This window comes from Nasonia vitripennis, chromosome 3, assembly GCF_009193385.2.
Source record: "Nasonia vitripennis strain AsymCx chromosome 3, Nvit_psr_1.1, whole genome shotgun sequence".
Classification (NCBI taxonomy): Eukaryota; Metazoa; Arthropoda; class Insecta; order Hymenoptera; family Pteromalidae; genus Nasonia; species Nasonia vitripennis.
The window spans coordinates 3,437,393-3,455,923 of NC_045759.1; the positions used below are offsets into that span (position 1 = coordinate 3,437,393).

The 18,531-nt window shown below is 46.1% G+C and overlaps 1 protein-coding gene across 3 annotated transcripts in view; it reads right to left on the minus strand.

The window, feature by feature from the left end:
• Positions 1–18,531, minus strand: part of LOC100123284 (stAR-related lipid transfer protein 13) — a 227,147-nt gene that overhangs the window by 154,566 nt on the left and 54,050 nt on the right. The window contains exon 1 of one of the 3 annotated variants that reach the window (XM_031926170.2): positions 8,580–9,421. The exons of the other annotated variants lie outside the window; for them this stretch is intronic. The gene's annotated coding sequence lies outside the window, so the exon portion shown is untranslated. Of the gene's footprint in view, positions 1–8,579; positions 9,422–18,531 lie in introns of those variants that run through there. 3 annotated transcript variants of the gene reach the window in all.

Below are 18,531 nucleotides of genomic sequence, written 5' to 3' on the forward strand. Positions count from 1 at the left end.
CGGAGGTGGTTCGCGATTAGAAATCGTCGTCGTTACGGTGGCACATCCCGCGAGCACAATGCTCCGCGAGAGCCTTGATTGATCGCCCGCATCATCGCGGCCTGATCGAGATTAGTGTGCGGCTCGTAGTGATGCAGCCTCACGGGATGATGTGAGCTATGGATAAAGACGTCGTTTTTCATAAAGATGAGCTGCGAGAAGCGTTTCGTAAGTGCTGTTCTTGTTATTGCGCCGCTATACATTTAAAGCCGAGGGGTTGTTGCTTCTCGATATCACCGCATCAAAAAATACGCCTTTTCCCTTCCAGCCTGGCTCATAAAATTTTAACAAAACCGCGATAACACAAAAGCTCATTCGTCGCGCACTTTCTCCGCGCAAAATTGACAACATCTAATGTAGCTCAACTATACACGTAACGACAACACACCCGTACCGAATCGCCGATACCGCTTTCCCTCTCGGGAGCCTGTACCTATCGATCGGCGTGAATCGCTCCATGATTGGACTCGCTCTTAATCATCCTCGTCCCATACCCTACATACACATGCACACATCCGCGAGAAAAGAAAGGGAAGCCCATTGAAACTGAATTTATGAACAGTCCTCTCGACTTCTTTCCGCGAGAGCTACTCCACCGCCCGCCGTTCGATTTATCAAGCAATTCGATTGAAATTCTAATCGGCTCGCCGGAATCATCGAAGTTTCGCGGGACTCGATTGCGATCGACACTGATGCATGAATTTGAATTATTAGAGGCTCAGCGAGACATAGCTTATGGCGGGGAATATGCGCCGCGCGGCGAATTTCGTCGTCCTCGTTGTGGAAAGTTAATTTATGGGGTAGACAATCGCGCGATCGGATATTCGTGAACCGTTATATTGCCTCTCTCGCGGACATTGCTATCGATGCATTCTTTTCTTATACATGCCCCTTGTATACCTATCGACTTGCTAATCGATTGGTATAACGTACAGAGAGAAACATTATGAAATGGAAGGTTTTTTTTTTTTTTCGCGACTATTATTTGCGAGTAGATGGCTCAATAAGATCGAGCGCTCGTGATAGAGGCCGATTCATCATACTTTTTGGATATCCTTGCAATTTAGCGAAACCGTAAACTAGACTTTAATGATAATGATTGAGAAAATTGTTGCTCGCGCTATCGGAGAATATTTAGGCCAAGAGCAAATTACTTCCGGCGTGAAAGCGAAAGTAATATTTCAAAAGGACGAAGTAACCCGTTATTAAAACAGCTAATTTCTGAATTTTGCAACGACGATCGTAGATTACTATACCGTCGTTTCGCGTCATCAATCATGAGCTTCCCCGACAGATTTATAGCTTATAAAACGAAAAACTGCAGCGGCTTTTCAATAAGCCTTAACCTTGAAGTTTTATTGTCTCTCGTTGCATCATCATCGATTCGCAATTAACCACGCGCGTATACGTGTCCATTGAAAATATCTCCTTACGGCCGAGGAACAATCCTCGCGTAATCGGAAGTATTGTTTCCTTTTATACACACATCCTCTCCCATTTACCGTCTCGACAATGGCCCCCCATTACCCTTCGCGCGCAGGATACGCGCCGATAATGGAAGAAGAAAAACGCGTGCACAAGCCGGCGAAGACAACAATAAGAGCCCGCGCTCGCGCGAGATATTATATATTCGTCGTCTTGTGCAAGAGAGCCTCTTTTGTTGTCGTCGCGCGGCTCTATTTCTGCGGGTTTTATCGCCGAGCGCGAATCCGGGAAGTCCGATTATAAACGGGGGCGTGGGCGTATGTATATACACGTACAGCGGAGAGTTTCACTGACTCACGAGAGCTGCTGCTGCGACGACGACGACGACGAGATTTATCCTCGCGGGCCAGTGCCGATAATCGTGAGCGCGATTATTCAAATTGATTGTTGATCGCGCTCGGGTTAGTATTCGGAGCTCGTTGTTTTTCCTTCGCAAAGGTATCGAGATTGGGGATCGTTAGATTATAGGAGTGGTGAAAGGCGCTTTCGTCCATATCGTAAGCTCTTATTATTTTTTCGTTCGCAATTTTGATTTACGAGATTAATCTGAAATTATTTTCTTTTAGGTTCAGCGTCTTCCTCTTCTCTTCGAGAGATCGATGCGTCGAATCAGTCTCACTTTCTAAATTCCCGCATTAGGATCGTCGGAGCAAAAAGAAGGCAACAGCCCCATAAAGAAAAACAATTTCGCGGCTGGCATCAGTGGCTCATTAGACACACACACGTATACACGCATACCATTGAGAAGTATCGCGCGGGGAGCGCGTCGAATGGTAATTGCGCGCCGCTAAACGATCGCTAATTCAATCGCGCAAATTAATTGCACTACTGCAGTAGTGTGTGTGCCGCGGAAGCGACCTCTGACCGATGCGGGAACGACTGGGTATTAACCAGCGATTTCTCCGCTATGCAGCGGTGTATACGTGGCTTCGGAAGCCGTCGATTTCTCGCTCGCGGGGATGTGATTTATCGGCGGGAGTGATGACCGGTATGAGAGAAGCTGCGCTACCGCGATGTGGGCGTCGATCCGAGCCTAAGTGATTGTTGATGTGCTCGTGTCTTTTTGGTTTTTCGTTTCATAACTGTGCGATTTTGTTTTTGGCGTGTGAGTGCTATATGCGGTATGAGGGCCGAACGATCTTTTGATTAACAACGTTATTTGCGCATCGACGTTTATATCTCGCCAATTATAACGTACACGGCTGTATTAACGTGACATTTAACGAACGCCAACGCGATAAAATTCAGCGACTCGTTATTTTACGAATTACCAATTAAATCCAGTAACGTAAATTAAAATGAAAAAAATTGTACCAATAAAATACACGGAAATAAATTATCACTCCTATAACGAGTCCCATACCGACAAAACGTTCACGACAGCGTGAAACTCAACAATGTCGAACGCGCAAAGTTCGCATCTCTTATCGACCCTGGATACTAACGCGGCAATAGCGCAAAGTCCGCGGAAGCGTAAGTGGAGCAACGTCGCAGATTCTCGCGGATAAACCTTCACCTGACAAACGCATAACTGCGCGAACGCTCCTGTCCTGATCCAGGGGGGCGTCGCGAAAGTTTTACGACGCGACGTCCCTATCGCTGATTAATCATCGTACGTGTCTCGGCGATTAATTGAATTCGCCATTAAAGTTAATTAGTTCTAGCGCGCGGATGACGGCGGAAGTGAATAACATTCGTCCACGTAATATCCGACGTAATTTACAAGCTTCGGTTATACAGACTGGCGCAGTACCTTGAGGAGGGCCGTGTGAGTAACAAATTTAAATTTACTGCTGTGAGGGGGCGCCACTGTGCTGAATTAATTGTTTTGGATAAGAGCGCGATCTATCGCGTTGCTAGCCAAACGCTAGTCACACTTTTTTACCCGTACAATATAAAGTCGATTTGTAATGAACGCGGCTATAAAAAATTTCCCGTCGCCTTGTTAGCCATATCTGCGGCCGCAAAAAACAGTCACACACCGGTGATCCTTGGCACGTTGCGCGTAAACTGAAATGTCGTAATTTTCATCAATGACTTCAGTCGTAAAATACGCTTATTTTCCGAGGATCACGTAATCACACGACTTTAAATATCTGGGATACGATTCAATATCGAAGCTTCGGTATAAAATGTGGAATTTTTGAAAGAAAAAATCATTTCGTTCTGGATTTCCATAATACTGCATATAATTGAAAGATTATTCGGCTTACGATTCTTATTATGTCATAAGCACACACTTCTCCATAAAAAGTCTCAACTTCGACGACATTGTATATAGCCGAAAAAGTAGCCATCCTCCGCTCAATACCCTCGGGATTACCAAAAAAATAAAACACATAAAGCCGATTAATTTATCGACCTTCGCACAACATAACCGCGCGAATAAAGCGCTCGCTTACACCCCCCCATCGAGCGACTCGTATACAACAACTTTCACTGCGCGCGTATATAAAACGCAAAGGATCTACTCTTGCGCGCTTGCGCCTATAAGACGCATCAGCTCTGTCTCTCTTAAAAATCCTTCAATTAGCCGGCGCCGCCGCGCACAAAACCGCGTTCGGAGCGCGACTCGTAAATCGATTTCCAGCTGTAAAAAGTGTCATTGCCAAGGTGCGCGGATGATTTAGGCAAGGCTAGTTGACCCTCGGCTGGCGTTGCGATAAATTGTCGCCGAGATAGCTCATTCTTATTTCGACTGTAAGGCGAGATGCGAGAGGTATTACTTTTGCAGCGGGCGCGGGGACTATAAATCGAGCGATGTGCCTTTATGAGGCTGTTTACGCGGTTGGATCGAACTTCTACTGATCGTTCTATTGGTTAGTACTTCGCATACCGACTAATGAATCAACGTTATTATCAATTCGCACGACAAACATCCACTCCACTCTCCACCGCTCATCGCAAGCATTTTCCCTTACAGCCATGACAATAATCGACGTTTTCATACAGCGCGAGCAATGTGCGCTAAAACACTAACTGCCATTAAATTCACTATTTCACCGGCGGGCGAAACTGCTTTACGACGCTTGCCTCGGAGATTGATTTCCGGAGAGCGAGAGGAGGATGCTGCATAGAGGAAAAAAAGTTGCGAGAGTCGTTTTCCGGCAATCTTGGGAGTGCGATTTACGGGCGACGCTCGCTCCGACGATCGCCATTAGCGATTAGCTCGCTCGTTAAAGTGCCGACAGAAATTGCTTCGGTGTGTTGTTGCTTGCTCGGCGAGGATGAGCTGAGGTTCGTTCGTTCGATTTTGTATTCAATTTTTTTTTTTCAAGTTCGAGCGAGCTGTCGGTGAAAATTTTCACGTGAGAGCTTTGCGCGTGGCCGTAAACAATAATAACCCTTCGCATATGCATACCTGGCAATGAAAAAAGGGAGGCTCAACGCAAGGGCGGATGAAAATCGATTATTCGCGACACCCTTTATGCACTCGTGCACCCGCCTGTCAAGAGCATTTTTTTCAGCGCTTCCAGTCTGCTGCGCCGGAAGTGAACAATTTTTTTTCCAAAACGCATCTTCTTCTTTGTTCAACAATATTTTTCGGTACAACGATCTCCGGCTCTTTTGAGAAAAAAAAAATTAACCTTCTACGCAGTCTCGATGCCGAAACGCGTATAAAGCTCCTCTTTAAAAAATGACGTACGCGGCGCGGCGCGTTATATGCGATTTATCCGGGCAGCATCTCAAGTAGCCGCTCTTTGCATTCGCCCGCGAATGAGACGAAGAAAAAGAAATTCGGCTGCATGCGCGTGTAACGGAAGAGAAAAGAATGAGATAAAAGGCGCGACTTGCCGCCTTGCACTTAACGCTCGCGCGAGATCATCTGCCTCATATTCCCCCCTCCTACTTATCTCCTCTCTTCAGATGCTTTATCGGGGCGATTAAAGCCCGGGCGAGCTGTCAGCGAAAAAAAGGAGGCTGCGGCAGAGGTATGCGGGCGGCCTCGATTTTTAGGCCCGATCGACGCGGATTCTCGAGATTAGCTGCTAGGGAGGTACCGGGCGTCACGTTTTTCGTTAAACAAATGTGAAATACATACAAAGTTGTTGTCCGCGGGTTGTCGGACTCGTTCGCGGCTTGTTCTCGAAGACAAGTTCTGTATTAATTACTCAATGAGCCGATGGCATATATTTTAAAAACTCGTTACGCGCGTAGGATGAAAAAGACAGGTACAGATGGCAAGCGTATGTATACGTTACGGGTGTATAAATGAACAAATAAGTTTTAATTGCATTCGCAGCTCTCTGACCCATATTTTCCGAATCAGAAAAGGAAGCAGGCGAGTCGAGTGCGTTTTCGTGTTTATTATCGGTCAGTTATAAGCGATTATAATGTATCGCCGGCAACATTTCACGTTCGAAAATACCCGCGCGGCTTTTTCTAACTCGCGCTGCGGGTATTTTTTCACCTATACACACGCCGTAATACACGTGATATATACATCCTTTAAGGAGCCGTTGAAAAATTGCGCAGTTATATGAAGGCGGGCCGGCTCTCGGCGTAAGTCTCTTTGAGAAAGTGCTACGGGGCTGATTGTTGGCAATAAAGGAGAGCGTTTGACAGTGAGCGCCGATCAATTTATGTGGGCCGATAAAAATTTTCGGCTTGTATATTCCCCGGCGCCGATATGGGTCAGCAATTATTGACTCAATTTCCGTGATAAATCGCCTCGATACGCGCATTCAAAAGCTGCAGCTCTCGCCGCGGCTAATTCCTAAATATATAAATACACACACGTCGATCGGAATTGCAAATCCGTAGAGATACGAGCCGATAAGCCAGTCTGTTTACGATCAGATATAAATTTAATTAACACAATTACCGTGTATCGATTCGTAATTCGAACGCCGGGGATTGATTTACCGCGAGAATGAAAAATCTCTGCTCCGACGATTCCTCGGTATACCAAAAGCAAACACGAGCATTAAACGCTTCTCACATAAAAATTCCTCGTCCCCGGCAATTACGCGCGCTGTATGTTTGCGCATCGCTCGCGCGTCCGCCGGCAAATTAATGCGCGGCGTTTAAACGCTAATTTTTCAAGCTGCTCTCATCCAGTGCACGGCACCTTGCGGAAACGCGCTCGCTCGTGAAGGATGAAATATCGCCGCGAACGTGACGTGCTTTTCGGGCCTCCGGGGACTCCGGCGAATTAAATTTACCGTTTCTCATATCGCGCTAGCGCGCAGTGTCCGGACTCCGTGAAACGCAGTCGAGCTCGATATACACACCCGCGCCGACAGAATTTTCTCGGCGATATGCAGTGTGTGTGTGTGTGTGCGATGTGATAATTACGACGTTGAATTGATGGCTGTGGAATTATGTGCAATTTGGCTGTTTACGAGGATGATTTTTTTTCTGGTGATTCGAATGTAATCAATCATCTTTGCTTGATTCAACGGCACTGCGAAAATCATCGAGGAAAGCTCGTCGATTTTTTAATTAGAAATCGTACGTCGAAATTCGCGTCTTCGTGACCGATGGCCGTGTAAAAAGCAACTTACACACATACACACATCGGCTTTCAAAATAAGCCACTCTCCAAAGATTGTTTATTTTGCCGGCGTAAACCGATAAATTCCCAAAGAGAGCCCGCGAGCGCGGCTGATTAGGTGCAAGAAAAAAGTCCCACCTTACAATACAATTTCAGATCAATTTCAGATAAGCAGCGGGCGCCCCATGGTAAAACGCGGCCAATTTCACCGAATCTAAATCTCTAATTTAGCCGCGCGGTAGCCGTGGCCAGCTGTGCTCCTCTCTCCCTCGCGCATAATCACGCCCCGGCGCTAATTCGCGCCGGTAGTATAATGGCGCGGTCACGACTCCTGCCGTCTAACGGTGAAATCGCGAATAATATTGCGCAGCAGCGAATATAAGTCAATCGCTATGGTCAGGGTGCGGACGCTTTCCTTTCGCCGAATAGGGCAAGTGCACGGCGGTGAAACGACAATCGCGTCCGCGTGATCGATCACATTTTTTTACTGGCGCATCTACACACGGATGCTAAACGACGCTCGTATTTGGAATATTATTAGTTAGATAAACGTTCGGTCGTAATGTCGAGCTCATTGACAGCCGCGAGTAAAAACATTTCGTTTTCACAATATTTACGATACACACTATCGGGAAAATCAATTTCCAGCAAATTAAGAGTCGCGACTCGTTGTATTACATAAACAGCGATTTACGTAAGAAGCTTGAAATAAAAAAACTCGGATCCTACAGCGCGAGCAAGAAAAACAATCGGTCGACGTATAAAAACAGAAGTCTTTCCCGCATGTATCATCATCCGACGCGTCAAACTTTCTTCAAACGTCCGCTCGGACAGCCACGGCTGGTGTCTAATAGACGCGTAATCGAGGCAAAAAGCGACGGCCGATCGGAGAAACGCTCGAGGCTATCGACTTCCTTGGCAGCCGATGTTCGCGTGACGCAAGAGAGATTCGGATTCGTATATTTTCAATAACCCAACGCCGTGCGATGACCCGAGTGCTATCGGTTTCGCGGGTATAATCGATCGTTTAAATGCCAAAGGAGAAAGAGGATTATGAGGCTTCATTAAAATGCTAATAAAATCCGCGGAAGTAATGAAATTTCCCGAAATCGCATTTACGGCGTCAAAGGAATCCTCCACGAGAGGCGAATTTTCGGCGCACGTGTTTGCCATCAGTCCGCGACCCGCGACGCTCTCAATTTTCGCGCGACACGATTTTATCCGGTTGCAAGTTTTTATCGATCTTGATGGGATAGGTTTGGCGCGTTTTTCTCCGCGTTTCGCGTATAATGAAAATCGCTTTCTAGAGACTCGTCTACACAACGGCTTACTTATTTTTTCGCAAAGAGAAACACGCTGGAAAAATCCCGTCATCTGTTTCCTAGACTCGACCGACACCGTCGCTGATGTACACGTGATATTGTGGAATTGTTTGAAACGTATTGAAGATCATAAATTTCTTTCGAAAGGAAAACGTCGATCGTCGAACGATCGCCGAGCGAGTGTAAGACACGGATATATAATCGATATTACAATCGTATACATCATAAACACCTACGTCTCGATTCGCGCTGCCGATGAAATCGCTATCCTCAGCACGACGACGTCGACGCTGTGTTCTCGCACTTTTGCGCAAGCCCAGCTGCGAACTCTGCGACCATTTTTCAACGACGCATACGCCTCCCCTCCAGCTCTGACAATGTCGTCGTTGCGACACACACGACGTATGTGTGTGTGTGATTTTTAATCGGTCACTATACCCTCGTGAGAGACACTCCTGGATTCTTCATTAGCATGATGAACAAATAGGACTGTATTTTCCCGGAAAAAATTGGCGACACTTTTCGAGCTACACATTCACGATTGGAGTCGCGATCCGACTCTCGGATAGATCGATCGGTCGAAGAAATCGTCGTCGTCGCTGTATATCAGCCGTGAATGCGGAGTCAACTGGCAGCAGCACATAACGGATATTTGTGTTTCATTAAACAGGTTGTCGGGAATTCGGATTTAAATAAAATCCGTAGGTTGCAGAACGGCTCGGAGTTGAAATAATTATTAAAATCTTGTCTCCAGCTGTATAGAAAGTATATGTTTCTTCTCTCAATCGCACAGAGCTCCGTTTGTCATCGAACAATTTTTTCACACTTCAAGATAATTCAATCCCGAACACACAGCACGACAACATTATACACATCCATAACAGAGCCGAGCAATCACTCGGCCTCCCACACGAAAATTTTCCACTTCACAAATAAGCACAAACATACGCGAAAACCTTGCAAAAACGAAAAAAAAGCAGACGAGAGTAAAAAAATCGACCGACTGTAATACTAGTCCATGTGCGCGCGAGGTTACGTCGTCGTCCCGAGCGACTGGCCGGCAAAGAGACTCGATTCAAAGACACGCGCGCGCTTACGTGGCCCACACGCGCCTCCTCGAGTCACACGCACGCGAATACTTACACACAGAGCGCGAGCGCGAGTCGATGAAGTAACGAGAAGCTAATAGGGGGGAAACGCCGAGCTGCAGCAGTCAAGTGCGCGCCGCGAGTCGAGTCGCCTTTTTCGTCGCGATATGCTGCGTCTGTGTTTATTATCGATGTGTGTGTGTGTGTGTGTGTCTGGCTTAAGGATGTGTGGCGGATATGTCGCGCGGCTGTACAATCGTGGTATGGGTGTGTGGACGAACGGGTGGGGGGAGAGACGCGAGTTTTGACGGATGAGCGAGGAACGAAATTTCGATGGTAGAGGACGAACTTTTAATGAATGGGACTACTGCGTGGGCTCGGAGGAAGTCTATTGGGCTTTCTTATATAGACATGCATTGGAAAAAATCCTTCTCTCGGTGAATAAGTATGGATTGCCTCGTTCGAAGCAAAATAAGGTCAATGTTTAGAACACGTACATACTTTCGAGCCTATGTACTCTATACGCCTCTTACATTCTAGTTCAATCGGTCCGATCTCGCGGATAGCTCAAACAAAAGAAACCCTGGATACACTGCATAGCCGAGCATCACGACGAGCGTCTCTGTATGATATATTTAATACTAATAGTATACGTGTACACACATCCAGGTCGCTGATGCATGAATTACACGTCAGTGGAGTCTGTGGAAGCAGGAGAGCGCAGCAGACGATGATCGAGCTGGTGAGAACATCGACGCTTATTGAATCGCATGCGTCACGCTGCACCAGCAGCAGCAGCAGCGGCACAGACCAGAGAGGAGAGCACTTTACAAGTTTGCGCTCGTCTCTTTCCTTTTCGCTAGTCGCGCGCGCACACGTTATAAACGGCTTTTCTGTATGGCGTCCTCGAGAGCGATGTGAATTTTTTTTCGTTTTTAGAGCGACAATGAGAGTGTGTATTTAGACAGCGAGAGACAAACTGACGGAACGGTGAACTCGTGCGATTAGATAGGGTTGAACGGTTTTGCAGTTTTGAATAGCGGGAAGTGCATGAGGTCTTTTTTCCTTCGGATGAATTTCGCAAACAAAAGCGCAATAAACAAGCCGAGGTATAACCAAAAAATTACATAAGAAAGTAGTTTTCAATTTTTTTTCGGCCGCTCGTTGCATCACCGTATTCTCGGACATGTATCCAGATAAATCTCTCTCGCGGCGCACTTGCAAAACGTGCATTATTTTAAATAAACATCGAATTCAATCTCCCGCATTTCCTCACGAATGGCCAACTTTCCGCTTTCGCGATAGCGGTTTATCCTCGTTTCTCCGAAAAATTCCTCTCGCCATATCCCCTACACAATATGCCCATTTAGCGGAACTTTATGTATTACAGCTCGACGCATCCGCGTGACAAAAGAAAATCGCGCGCCGATACACGTTACGGCGATTTATCGATGATCCTCACACGGCCGCTTCGCGACGACACATAAATCCCAAGAGCGCAAACTTATCAGCTCGAAGCACACCCTTCCATATATCGAGCTAACAAGAGCGGCAGCGATTTTTCACGGTGCGATTACCGATTGAATCCGACGCGTAATTCGATTTTCGACGGTGTGCGCCGCCGCCGGCAAACTGGTTCGCCCACCCGGCGCTTTAAAATATTCCGGAGAGAGGCGCGCAAAAGTTGACATGATGAGCAGCAGCAGCAGCAGCGGCGGTGGCTCTTTTATTTTCTCTTTGTCCGAGAGTTGATTGACACGAAAGTCGACCGGAAATTAAAGAGCGATGTATATGCGACGTATTGTAATTTGGGAGAGTTGTTTTTTTTTCGGGCAGAGGCGAGTAAGGATGTCGAAACGGTTCGGTAATGGTAATTTTTTAATGGGCGGCGGTGGTACATGCGGTGAGTTTTTGCAATACATGGGAGTGTAATGCGAATGCGCTGAGAAAATGTGTTTACGATCGGCGAATCTGTGCGCGCTCGTGAGTTTTGAGAGAATTCCCCGCATTATAGATCGAGAGATATGCGCTGTATAACTGTTTCAAATGAAGTATTTGTTTTATCGCGTGTGTATAACTGTTTCTGGGGGTGGCAAAGCTCAAGTTCGATTAAAACTCGTCCCCCGAGTTTTTTTATGAAAATATAAATTTAAGTTCTTTAAACGTGATAAGAGATCCGCGCCACGTTGGAGAAAAATATTGTACAGAAACTGCTTAATCTGATTAATACATAAATCAATGCACACGCACCCGAATTAAAAATCAAAAGACTCACAGACGAAATTCGAGAGTGGGGCGAATCGAAAAAAATGCCCCGTTATCTCTGGCTTACTCTCGGAGAGCAGCCTATCGAAGGCGAATCGCGGGCTCGATCCTTTCGACGAAACTTTCTCACGATAGCTCCAGCGCGATATTACAGCGGCGCGAGCTAAATCAACGGCCATTTGAATAAATGGCATATACGAACAACGAGCCCATCATCTAAAATCACCGACTAGGAGACAACAACAATGCCGTCTTCCTGCATCGTTCCTCTCTCAGATTTCCCATATTACAAGCGAGTTCCTGGATTCCGATAAACTATCGGAGGCGTATGTGTACCTTTATATAATAAACACACGATGCAGGTGCATAGCCCAAAAAAACGTGCACTTTGTTCTGAGTTAACGTTATGTTTATCGAAAGCTGTAGCGACTCCGGCATAAAAACGCCGTAAGTACAAGTGCCGTGAAATTCGTATATAGTACACCTTCCCGATCGAATATACCACGCGGAGGTAAAGACAATGCGCGATAAAGAGAGTCGTACATTGCGGCCCTTTTCCGGTTTTCACGCGGCTAGCCGTTGAAAAGCTGCTTTATTGCAACACAGTGTAATGGCTGTAGCAGGGAATTTAATAAAGCTGATGCGCACACGGGATGTAGGACGCATTTATCATCCGCGCCGCCGGTGGACCAAGCGCAGCGGTGATAACCTGAGTGGCGAGAGAGTTTGCCGAACTATGCGCAATCATGCTGGAACAATCGTGCTGTTGCGATTTTAGCGGGTGAAGGATGAGAGGCTTGATGGGATTTTCTGGCTAATGCACGCTGTGAATAAACTGCGGAATATTTTTTTTTTGCGAGATTGTTCGAGGGAAAACTAATTGATTATGACCACGTCGACACAGGAAGATCAGGCTCTCGACGATCAATTAGATCGAGAGCCGAAGGTCGTTTATAATTTTTGCTCACCTCAACCCCTTTCGTTTTTCTGATAAAACCATGACCCACAATTTTTCGCAAAAATCAAAGTAGCGGAAAAAACAACGTCGGCCTTAAAACGTTTTCGGTGTAGGCCACTCTGACCTTCCTAAAAGAGCATAGGGGCGCACTGAATCATATTCCGACTTCCCGCAACAATTCGCGGGACACAAAGTTTGCGTTATATGGTAGACCTTGAATTTTAACAGAAAATATCCAAAAGTAAGGATCGCGATTGCGCAAACTTCTGACCTTTTACCCAACGTCGAGAGAGACATGATGAGCTTTGTGCACAGCTGCTGCTGCGAAGGGAACTAATGCAAACTGGATTGCGGAAAACAAGCTCTGAATGTGGCGCTGGGCGTACGTCGGATATTCCCGTCACGGAATTGAGTTTACGTGGGCTGCTATTAATATTGCGCGAACGCATTCATGTATGCCGATCATTAGTATAATATCAATCAATAGAGATTTCTTCAAACGGGTTTTCTCTTTTTTCCTCTTTGCGCAACTTTCGCTCTGATTAAAAACTATACGTAAGTGCATGAGTGTAACCGCGAAATTTATTTTACGACTTTTAATTTCACTCATCCTTACAGCCGAAGCACTTGGTGTTCGACGTCGCTCCGTCGCTCAGGGACGGTCGCGAGGAATCATCGTAAAGCGTGATAAAAAAAAAGCAATCATGGTCCATCGTAAAAAAAAGGAACTCGGCAGCGTGAGAGAGATTTCTTCATCAATTACGGAAAGCAACAAAGCGATATCCTCGGCGCAATCGAGTATAATACGACGCCGAATAATATTGTCTTTACGTGACTCGGCCTGTCGAGTTAATTCCGCGCGCAATTTACATGGAATTCTCCTTAATCAGATTTTCCTCGTGGCGCAATACGTCCATCAGCCAAGGTCAATCGTGTTTCGCGCTGTGACTTCAGCTCTCTTGCATCGAGGAAGGAACGCCAGATTTGAAAAAAAAGGAACGTCGAGGATGAGGCATCGAGAAAAATAATGAAATCGACGCGATGACGGGAGTAACGAAAACAAACTCGGAATAATTAACGATGCAAACAGTCTCAGCCGCACAATGTATTTACGGCTCGGAATGGATAATGCCTGTTATGCAAGCCACTGCGGCATCGGGTGAATCAGTCGAGAGCTATGCACACGCGCGCGATAGTGTACGATAGCGCTAATGGAATTATAATTTTTTATTTTATCATCGGTGAATATTTATAAGCGGATTCCTTATATTTCCCACACACAAAGTGCTCAACTCTTCTTTAAATTAAAAAAATAAAAAGTTTAATCTAAATCAGCCAAGTGCAGAAAAATGCGACACCTCTGAGAAAAGCGAGCAGTTCGTCCCAAACTCGCGGTCTGGCGCGACTACAGCGACGCAAACTTTCGACTCTCGTATACCGGCGACATACACACACAGCTTCTGCTCTTGGAAAGCCGAGGATCGTTCCCTCCGCAGCCGCGAGAGTCAAAGGAGCGCACGAGCCAAACTCATCGGAAAGTCCAATGTTTATTTATGAGTCCGAGCCCTGGCTGCAGCAGCGGAGACACGCGCGCGCAGCTAAGCTAGCGTGTGTCTCTCTCGCGAGATAGTCGAATAAAGTGTTTCCGTACTGGATTTCGGAGCTGAACGTTCAGAAGTTTGATTGCTTTGTGAATTGAGCTGCTTTGCCCAATTTTTTATCTCTTCTCTCGGTCGCTCTCGAAGCTTCACCAATCATATCCTTGGCTCGGACTCGCGTGTTCTAAAATTGAACCCCTCATGAAATGTAAATATTACACGTATAGCCGGCTTATTCTCCGTCTTGAATCGGTCGATAAAAAATAATTTCATGAATAAGCGACGCGCGCTCGAATAACGTGTAAAAAGCGTTGGTAATCCGAGCGCTACGTAAATGTGACCTCGCAAACCTATAACCCGTGTATACACCAACGTGGAGTTTCGAGGAGCTTTTGGGCTCGTATCCCACGCGCAATTAACCGCGCGAATGGGATTCTCCGTTGCTTTGACCGCCGGCATTTATTAACAACTGGCGACGACCTTAAGATGGCGATTTAATTAAGAATCGCTCGGCTGGACTGGGAATAATTTGACGCTTTGAGCTGCGTAGAGGTCCTGCTGCCGGTGTGATGATAAACGTCGTATAATTGCTAATGAGTTCTCGGTTGAGAAATTCGATTAGTTTCGGTTAGCAGAGCTAGTGCCGGGGATCAAAGTAGATCTTGTATAGCGAAATTGTTTGCTCGACGTATTACCTGCGAAATATGCGCCTTGAATAGCTGGTTGAATGGTGATTTCAGTCGGACGCGCGAAAGTTTGCGAATTGAACTAAATTGTGTGGAATTGCTATCTTCCATTGCTGTATGTGTGTTTACAGACGATTAACCGCCTGCGTCACCGGGACCTGTTTTTCAGTAGCATCGAGAGACACTTAATAAAAGCAAGAGTAAAAAAAAATTGCGTCGGAGGCGCCGCTTAAAATAATTGAATCGACAGTGTAAAAGGAAGGAGGCTCGCGCGAAAAAAGGACAAGCCAGAAGCCTCATTAATTGCACCTCGTTATAGGAGTGTACGTGCTCTCGCGAGCGAACAGCGACGAATCGGCTACTGCTCGAGGTCGCAAAAGTTCCGTTTCTCTCCCTCTCCTCGCTCGATCGCGTGTTTCTTATTCGGCCCGATGTGTACGTACGTCTTTTCTTTTTCGATTTTTCAACGCGATAGATGTATAACAACGAGCCTGACGAGAAATAAAAAGCGTAATTAAATTCCGCTACTGTCCGAGATGTGTATGTAGCTTACAACTATGTTGTGTCCTTCGTTATTTCTTTCTTGGAAGTTCCGACCTCCGATCGTTATTCGCTTCTTTTTCATTTCTCATGTTTTTCCACTCGATTCTTTTACACGCGGATATAAGATTTCGTTGACGATATGAGAGCGAATTTTACGCTTCGCGGCTGATATAAAAGTGCGATAAAAGCCCGCGGGTAGTCAGAGCTAGAAGTATTACGCTACCGCGTGTAATAAAACGAAAGAACTATTGAAAATTTCACGATGTGCCGTATAAAGCGAAATCGCGCCGGCGTCTTTTGAATTTAATTACAATAACGCTCTCGCGAAAAACTGATGTGTCGAACTTTTTTTTCAGTTCGATCGCGCGCATTGTCCGTGAGACTTCGTGCGATTTTCGAAGGACAAAAGAGCGCACGGAGGTATTGGTACATCGAATCGACGATAAGTAGCTTGCAGCGCTCCTTCTATAAACACGAAATCGCTGGAGAGACAACGAAACGGCGGACATGCTGCTGCTGCATCGAAAACGGCTGAAAATATTCTTGCGTGTAAAAAATAAAGGGGAAAGTGGGAATAAATTTACTCGAAGGTACGAGAGGATCAGTGCGTGAGTATGTGGTAAGAACGAACGACGTAATCCTTTATTTATCGAATAAAAAAAAACAACGTAAATTGTCGAGAACTTTAATAAACGAAACGATTCTCGAACGTTTGAAAATAAATCTTGGTTCACCTTATATTCGCCCCGAGAGACGGTCGGAGTACCGCAACACGTATATAAAGTAATATATATCAATTTAATGGCTCTAAAAGGTACTACCTCGAAGCGTACCCAATAAAACCCTCTACAGCAACAGCAGCTCGACTGCTCCTAGCTGTACACTCGCCAAATTGATTATCTTTACATAACATTATAATTTTTCCGTTTTCTCACGAAAAGCCGCAACTCCAGCATATTGCCCAAGCCTTATTTATTGTCTCGAGCTTATTGTCTGTCGACACGATTCTCTCGCGCGGCAAGCCCCCGTCGAAGGCGAACAACAGAAAAAAAAGTGACGACGACGAAGGACCGCGATCGGGAAAACGCTTCAGTCTTGGGGAAAAACGGGTGAAAGGCTTCGTGGATTATAGTGCGCCGTATACACACAGGAGCGAAAAAAATTCTGCTGGTATCGAGGAGAGGAGGAGCCGAGGTGGGAGGAGGGGGACAAAAAGAGCCTTCAACTTTTGCACCCGAGTGTTTCGCGGCGGAGCACTCGGTAATTGCCGATTTTATCCCGGATCTCGGGCCGATCGTTAACGGCGCAACGACACCTATTTCGCCGGACTGTGTTCGTCGGAATAGGCCAATGAGCGGATGCTCTTTTTTTTGTTATTGCAAGCGTTTAGTCCAGAAAAGATAATCAAGAATCCACCCAAAGCGCAGCATTAGCCTAGAAGCTCGCTCTCGAACTAAGCGGTGCGCACCTGATCTACGGTCGATCGTCGTTTTCTAGCGGTATTACAGCCGAGAGCTCACGAGATCGGCCGAAACACCTTACATACGCTTTCGAAGTGGAATTCATTCATGGGAAATTTGCCGTGCTTTACGAGCGCCTCATTGTCTCGTCCGCACGAGAGCTGGAATTACTTCGGAGACTGCAGCCCATGGGATTTCGCTTTTGCGCATAATATACATACATGCGCAGGTAACGTGTATACCTAGCAGGGATGTGTGTCGAGCGATGTATCTCTCTCTCTGTTGGTCGGAATCGTTCAATTGATTTTATACACATTCAGCCGCGAATTCATACGCCGAGATTGTATTTTAAATAAAAAGAGAAAGTCGTACGGTGTGTATGGTAGAGGAAGAGCGCGATGTAAAGCTGTCGACGGCTTACACGAGAGCGTAAGGGGCTGCGATCGTTTCCGTAAACCTCCGGCCCGGCGAAATAGCTCCGCGAGAGTTTTACTGTTAGATTTGTGAATCGGCGCTGCTGGAGTTTTTTTCATCTTGATCGCATCGACCCGATGAATTATGCCTTTATGAGGTGCTTACGTATTGTTTATTGTGCCAAGTTTTCAATGCAATGGAGAACTGTGCTGATGCAGCTTGTTTTCTGAAATGCTGCTATTGTGGAGTTTGCTTTACTTACGATCTTTCGATAAAATTGATTAACGTCATATAATACAACTAAATAATTAATGCGAAGATTAACGAACAAAAAAAGCTCAGTAGCTTCTCAATTTATCCACTTTTCTTTCCGCATCGCTCGCGTAAGAGGTTTTTGCAAGCGGGCGCACTTTACCAAGTCGACGCGGCGTTCGGTTCATTGAGCATTCCAAGCGAGACGAGCCAAAGCAGCGGTGCATGAGGTCTTCCTGTGTCGGAAGCCGCGTCGGGTCCTTATAGGGCGATTCGTCGTTTGTCGATTCGTTCCATCTCCTCGGCAAATCGCCCACGGAAGAGCGCGTCGAGCGAAAGAATTTATATTTAATTAACGTTTAAAAAAAATATTTTTTTACCTTTGGGATTCATTGTAGAACGAACAAAACAAGCAGAGCATCAATAGGATTTTATCGGTCATCAAGTTCATCCCCTTTACAGCAGCTCACGTCCGTTCGCACGAACGCGAGTTATTGTTTTAGGTTATTAATGATCTGCTCGAACGACCTATGGTCGAGTATTCAGGCTACGCGACACAGAAACAATGATCTCAACGCCGTTGATTACACTGCAAAAATGAATTTCTTCGATCAACGCGACGTCCACTTTCAAAGTCCGAGAAGAGCCTCGGCAAGAAAGCCATACAATTTCCACACCTGATCCTCTTCATTATTCCCGCATCCGATTGAAAACACACGGCGCGCTGACATCCGAATCTCTCTCATCCTCGCGGATTTCATAAATAAGAATGAGCGAGTTTCCCTTTAAAAACCCGTCGTCAGCCGCGTATGTAAGGCCGAGCATCATCCGGTGAATAGCTATTATCGAGCTCGGAAATCGAGAGTGAAGAAGAGAAGCTAAGCAGACTAGTGGGACAAAAACGTTTTTGTTAATGAGCCGCCT